This window comes from Sprattus sprattus (assembly GCF_963457725.1).
Source record: "Sprattus sprattus genome assembly, chromosome: 6".
Lineage (NCBI taxonomy): Eukaryota > Metazoa > Chordata > Actinopteri > Clupeiformes > Clupeidae > Sprattus > Sprattus sprattus.
Genome location: NC_137925.1, coordinates 4,814,513 through 4,821,875, shown reverse-complemented (window position 1 = coordinate 4,821,875; position 7,363 = coordinate 4,814,513). Strand labels below are relative to the sequence as shown.

Sequence of the window (7,363 nt, the reverse complement as noted above, 5' to 3'; positions counted from 1 at the left end):
TGTAGTGTTAGGCTCTGTTACCTTGGGAGGCATTTGCATCCCCGTAATTATGTGTTTAAATTCACTCAAAGACACCTGAGTCGATAAGCACATTAACGTCATCATCTGTGTTGCTGTAAGCCTATGGACAACCTGTGATGTCAGGCTCCGTTACCTTGGGGATGACGAGGGCAAACTGCAGGGAGGGAGGGATGGTGACGTTAAGGACGGTGTTGTGTGCGTCTTCTGCCAGGTTCCCAGATGACGGAACATTGGTGACATCGATAAGCAGCTTGAGCTTTTTCACGCTGGAGTTGTACTTGAAGATCTGGTGGTCGTCTTCACTGCAACACCATAGAGACTGTTTATTCAGACACCATGGACACTATTTATTCAAACACCTCACGCTACATCTGTGTCCCTCTTCACTGCAACACCATAGCGACTGTTTATTCAGACACCATAGACATTGTTTATTCAGACACCTCACGCTTCATCTGTTTCCAAATTAGCCACTGTGAAAGTTTACCTATTCACATGACAACAGAGATGTTTTTTCAACTGGTTTCATTTGGTTTTAGATAAAGTGCCCACTACAAATGATTATTTTGATACTAACACAAGAATAACTGTATTGTGGCTGTGCCTTATATATTGTGAGACCATGCGATCATTGTTAAAATCATTCAACTTTCTCTCCTGAGGAAAACCTGTGTGTTGTGAACAAACAGTGGTGAACTCTGAACTCACACTCGGAAAGGTTGGTCATCAAAGCTGGCGAACTGGGCGGACATTTTCAGGTTGCTGTTGCACTTGTTGTCTGTGCCACAGCCCTTCTGGAAATGGATCTGTGTGGGGGGAGAGAGAAGATGAATAAATAAATAATTTGTCTGGGAAGTCCCGCCCCTCTTCTTCCGGCAAATTTGATTTTGCCTGAGAAGTGGGTCTGGCAAAGATTGCACAGCATTTCACTACAGCATTCTCAGGATCTCTGGGACCAATCACAAACTGGCTTTTGGCTACCATTGGCGGATTTAAAATAACCACGTCTACGTAACAAAAGCGAAAGCAAAGAGAAAAGCACAGCAAACTATATACTGCTCTCGCGGCTGTCTTGGATGATTTCAAAGGCAAGTTTTCTTTGAAAATAGAACAGAAACTTGCTCTGGAACAATTCATACAGAAAAAATATGTGTTTGCTTTATTACCGATCGTTGTATCGTTGTATAGTATCGTTGGTCTGATTGGTTAAAGGCGTGTCCAATTACGTGACTGAAGTGGACCTCCATTTAGTACTTCGCCAGACTAACTGAGCAAATGAAATGCAGTGAAGGGGCCGGGAATTCCCAGACAACTAAATAATGACACTATTGAGACTATCTTTTAACATCAGTAAATAAAAAGGTACTGAAATCGTTTCAAATCTCACCAACACAAACAAAATAGCTACTATTCCAACTAACCAACAATTATTCGAACTATTCAAAGCATTCTGCTTAGTTATTGAAGTTATTAGTACTTAGAAGTTATTGAATTCCTGTGATATTGGTCCACAGTCACCCTGAGACACATCTGTACGGTATGCCGTCTCTATGTGCCCCTTACATCATGCTTTTTAATGACGGTCTTTCCCTGGCTCAGTACAGGGTAAACGTCCAGGTTCTGGATCCCCCTGCGGGTCTTGGGTTCGGGCTCATACAATATAAGGACATGTTGAGAGTGAAGCTGACGGGTTCCACCTTGTCTCGGATGGGCTTCTGAGGGACCAGAGTTAGTGAGGCAGAGACTGCTGTCAGGGAGACTGCTGTCAGGGAGACTGTTGTCAGGGAGACTGATGTAACAATACGTAGTAATAGTAAACTAGTAAATAGTAATATCCAACTGCTCTGGAAGCACTAGCTGTTACTTCTACAGTGAAAATGATCCAGTCTATATTCACACGTTTCCCGTTGAATCCATTAGCAATGATCGATAGAAAGCATCAAGCACAATTTGGGTTTTTAATAGATGAAATAAAATAATAAATAAAATACATGCTCTACAAGATGAACATATAAACTGTTCAAATTACTTATAACCCCCTAAGCATTACAGTCTCACCTTGAGTTGGAGTTTGAAGCTCCTGCATGTTTCAGAGGGCATGTAAAAGAAGCCTGTGACGTTTTTTGCGTTGTTTTCCAGGAAGAGCAGACGTGGCTTGCGGCTGGTCTGGTCAGCGATCAGTGTGAACGCCACAGCTGAAAGGGTTCAGGCACGCAAGAGGAGGCACAGAATCTGTTACGGATCAGGTCAACTCAGGTATACCTCTTCGGCATCAGTACATATTCACAGCTGAAAGGGTTCAGGCAGGCAAGAGGAGGCACAGAATCTGTTACGGACCACCAGGTCAACTCAGGTATACCTCTTCGGCATCAGTATATACAGTGGGGAAAATAAGTATTTGAACCCCTGCCGATTTCGCAAGTTTGGCCACTTGCAAAGAAATGTGTGATCTAGAATTGTAATGGTGGCGGTATTTTAACAGTGAGAAACAGAATATCAAAAAAAATATCCAGAAAACTGCATTTTATAACATTTATGACTTTATTTGCATTTGATGCAAAAAATTATATTTGAACCCCCAGGCAAACAGCAAGAATTCTGGCTCCCGATGGCCAGTTATGTGCCCAAGAAGCACACAGATTAGTCCTCATTAGGTCTAACAAGGTATACTTCTCCACTGTACATATATTCGTATGTCTCAAAATACATCTCATACTGTTAGATAACTAAGCTTGGCATCAGCAATCAGTTCTTAATAACGTAGCTCCAATTAAGGTTTCTATATTTTTAGTTTTCGCAATAATGATTTATAACTTTGTGAAGAAAACAGTACAGTTTCCACGCTTTTCATCGAGTCCCATTTTTGCTGTTTAAACCTACACATAACTGCATTTGTGGAATGTAAAAAGCGTTCATAAACATATTTATGGACGTCACAAAGGGCTGCTCTCCTGGACCTGTTGTGTTCAACTTAAAAAGACACTATGCCTTTGGCAAAGGTGGACGCTGAGCTGGAGGACGAGGGGGCACTTACTGATGTTTCTCTTGATGGTTTTCCCCGTGCTGAGTGTGGCAGAGAGGCACATCTTCGCTTGGACGCTGTAATACAAAAAGGCAGAATCAAACCAGGATCTCCACAAGTACCAGCACCCATGTTTAACGTTTAACAAGACTACCCGCTGCGGATACAGAGTTCAATGTGTCTTATGCTCACCAGTCGTTACACTTGTCTGGGTCCTCAAGGTCTGGGCTCACACTTAAGTCACTTTGGAGATGAAGGACTGGGCGAGCCCTAGTATAGTCACACACACACACACACACACACACATACACACACACACACACATACATACATACACACACACACACACACACACACACACACACAAACACACACGTACACACACACACCAACAAAAATACACACATTTGAATACAACTGCTGAATGAAAATTGAGAATCAACAATAAATTGAGCAAAACCAAAAAACTAAATACAAGGAAAAACATGGTTTTTTTTTTCACCTGGCAAAAAAACACTAATACTTAAAAGAACCTTGTAACAGGTATATATATATAAGTGTTCTGTCCTGTATGCTCATCTAATGTACCTCAGCACGGCGATACGGTCGTCAAGGGAGCCCACCACTATGTCTATGATACTTGTTGTCATCAATGTCCATGCCTCCAGAAACCGAGTAACCAAAGGTCTGGAGGCCACTGCCTTTGATGTCCTGGCCTTTGATCACCTGCCCACGTGTGGGGAGAGAGAGGAGGTGAGTTGTTCTAATATGACACAGCCATCCTGCATCTGTATTCATGCATCCCATTTCGTAGCTATCAGTAGATCCCAATCCCATTGAGAGTACTGTGTGTGTGTGTGTGTGTGTGTGTGTGTTGAGTGGAGGTCTAATTTAATTTCAGGACACATGCAGGCTCACTTGTGAGGCTTAATTAATCCCCAGGAGTCCAGGGCTAGATTCAGATTCAGGCACTTTTGACATGCTGGGATACGCTGGGATATTTTTTGAAAATCTTAGCAACATTAAACAGTGGCTCCAGAGTAATGTTTATTAATTTGAATTCTGCACACGTTTAGGTACATCATCATCATCAAATGGAAGTAGTTTGCTTGTCATTTTGTTTTTCACTCCAATTATTTCAGGAGCGCAGGAAAAACTGAGTGCAGTGGAAGAGGTGCTTTGTGATAGTATTGCATGGAGCTGCTCTGTTCGCTCTGACCCACTGACCTGGCTGGGTGTTTGGGAGATGCCCTTCTCACTGCCCATCCAGATGAACACGCTGCCAGTTCCATGGAAGGGGGACGCCTACTGCAAAGTCTGAGCGAGGGACATTTATTTTCATTATTCCTTCATTTTCATTGGGGATTTATTGTGAAGTGCTTGGCATTCAATGCTATGTTTTCACCACCAGGGGGCATCAGAACGTGACTTCATGGCAGTATTACGCATATGCCATGTGTAGTGCAGCAAGCCCTCATATCACAACAGTGCATAGTGCATGAAATCAAACAGGCAGCCAATTTAAAGTAGTGTAATGATAAATGTGCTTCTGATGCCATGCATAAGTGAAATAGTTCTAATAATGTAAGTATTTATTTGTCCTTCAGTTAAGAACTGATGGAATACACGTTTCTCCACCATCTGCAATTCCGCCTTACTATTTTAATGAGACAAATATCAAGACCATGCATTTAATCCAGACCATACATTCATAACTGTTTTTCAACCAACTCCCAAACTAAATCTTAGATATTGATGCAAAACAAAATTAAGCTGTGATTGAATAGCTGAAGTCAACTACAGTTATTAAGATGAATTGAATCTACTCAAAACATTGACTGCGCTGCTCAGTGTAAATTATTATTATGAGAACTCCAAGTTAATTAGATGCTTCAGCGAGATCAGCCTTGACATGTAAATAGCTTTTCAACTGAATCTGGACCCCACCCAAACCGGGCTGATTACTCTCTGAAATGCCAACAGAACAATGAGACCCATAACATCCTACCCACCATCAGTTCAAAGGAATAAAATCATCCCTATCAGATTTATTAAAAGCCTGAAACAAGCATTCAGTCAAGGCACAAGCCTGGTATCAGACACTGCCTAAAACAAGCCTTCTGTACAACCCATTACTGTGCACTCCAACACACTGGGGAGTGGACTTGTGCCTTTAGACATATAATAATAATAATAATAATAATAATAATAATAATAATTCTCTCTATATACAGTACTGTGCAAAAGTTTTAGGCAGGTGTGAAAAAATGCTATTAACTAAGAATGCTTTGAAAAATGTAAACAATAAATGTTTATTTTTTATCCATTTACATGGTAAGACTGAGCACAGCAACAAGACACAACGTAGTTATACTGCATCAGCAGGGTCTCTCCCAGACAAAGATTTCAAAGCAGACAGGGGTTTCAAAATGTGCAGTTCCAGCTCTTTTGAAGAAGACGTTGAGGATCGTAGACGCAGTGGTCAGCCAAGGAAACTTAATGCAGCTGATGAAAAACACATCAAGCTTATTTACCTTCGAAATCGGAAGATTTCAAGCAGTGGCATCAGCTCAGAACTGGCAGAAACCAGTGGTACCCAGGTACAGACATTTACTGTCTGGGGAAGTCTGGCCAGAAGTGGTCTTCATGGAAGAGTTGCAGCCAAAAAGCTCTACCCCGACAAGGAAACAAGGCCAAGTGACTGAACTAAGCACGTAAACATAGAAACTAGGGTGCAGAAACATGGCAGAAGGTGCTCTGGACTGATGAGTCAAAATTAGAAATATTTGGCTGTAGAAGAAGGCAGTTTGTTCGCTGGAGGCTGGAGAGAGGTACAATAATGAGAGTCTGCAGGCAACAGTGAAGCATGGTAGAGGTTCCTTTCCAGTTTGGGGCTGCATTTCTGCAAGTGGAGTTGGAGATTTGGTCAGGATGAATGGTGTCCTCAATGCTGAGAAATACAGGCAGATACTAATCCATCATGCAATACCATCAGGGAGGCGTATGATTGGCACCAAATGTATTCTGCAGCAGGAACATAACCCCAAACATACAGCCAATGTCATTAACAACTATCTTCAGCTTAAAGAAGAACAGAAAGCAAGTGATGGTATGACCCCCACAGAGCCCTAATCTCTACATCATCGAGTCTGTCTGGGTTTACATGAAGAGACAGAAGAATTTTAGGAAGCCTACATCCACAGAAGATCTGTGGTTAGTTCTCCAAGATGTTTGGAACAATTTACCAGCCGAGTTCCTTCAAAAACTGCGCAAGTGTATCTTGAAGAATTGATGCTATTTTGAAGGCAAAGAGTGGTCACACCAAATATTGATTTAATTAAGAATTTTCACCTGTTCCTTCACTGCATTTTGTTAATTTATGAAGAATTGATGAAAATAAACTGTTAACACTTCCATTTTTGAAAGCATTCTTAGTTTACAGCATTTTTTCACACCTGCCTAAAACTTTTGCACAGTACTATATACTGTATATATATATATATATATATGCACAAGCTTTTTACAGGAGTGTCATTCATTTAAAATGAGCCCTACAAAAGAGCCACTACCCTTGGTGTGGTGGACATGCTGCTGCAGATGATATATATACTTTTGACACCACTGGAAATGATCAAAATCAAGGAAGTTAGTTGTTTATAATGTTTATAATGTTTCCAATTGATCTGGGTTTTAGATCTAGTAAGGACTAGTTTAAGGAAAACCAGCATGGATTAATTAATCTATGGAGTCAGTAGGCAAATGTCACAGAACACGAAATACAAACAGCCTGCGTACCTTGAACCCTCCGGCCAGACTGGCAAGATGCTTCCGGTCCGCTTTATTGGAAAAGTCGACCAGGTAAAACCCCTTCAGCATTGGCACTCATTAACCTGCTCGCGCAGGTGCTGCACGCGGCCACACCCTTAGTTTTACTCCGTTACGCAGGATGCCACGCGAAATGACATTGGATGTCTGTAAATAGGCTACTGCGATTAAACATTTACCCCCTTCCATTTACACTTTTCTCAAGTGCTAATGGGGATTTTCGTTCCCTAAATGGATGAAGTTTCATTTTTTAGAATGTGAAGGTCAATGTGACGCTTCTTTTCTCCTAGGACGTTAGAAGCAGCAGTTGCCGCAACAATTTCAATGCAAATTTCAGTTGTGAATGCAAATGATCGTACCTCACAAGAAGAAACAATGGAGAAAATCATTAGTAACATCCATGGTAACTTTTTTATTAAGTCTGGTCTGGTTTACAGCAGAAAACCTCTTCAATACTTGCTATTACCCACATTCAGAACAATGTACTCCAGTTGC

General features: G+C 41.4%; 1 pseudogene across 1 annotated transcript in view; it reads right to left on the bottom strand.

Moving 5' to 3' along the window:
- Window positions 1–4,385, bottom strand: part of LOC308366565 (integrin alpha-3-like) — a 15,065-nt pseudogene extending 10,680 nt beyond the window's left edge. The window contains exons 1-8 of the transcript in view: window positions 4,271–4,385; window positions 3,632–3,769; window positions 3,236–3,313; window positions 3,056–3,120; window positions 2,080–2,216; window positions 1,585–1,736; window positions 730–827; window positions 155–323 (exon numbers count right to left, since the gene is read on the bottom strand). The product of the transcript in view is annotated as an integrin alpha-3-like (transcript). The remainder of the gene's footprint in view (window positions 1–154; window positions 324–729; window positions 828–1,584; window positions 1,737–2,079; window positions 2,217–3,055; window positions 3,121–3,235; window positions 3,314–3,631; window positions 3,770–4,270) is intronic.
- Between the last annotated feature and the right edge of the window lie 2,978 nt (window positions 4,386–7,363).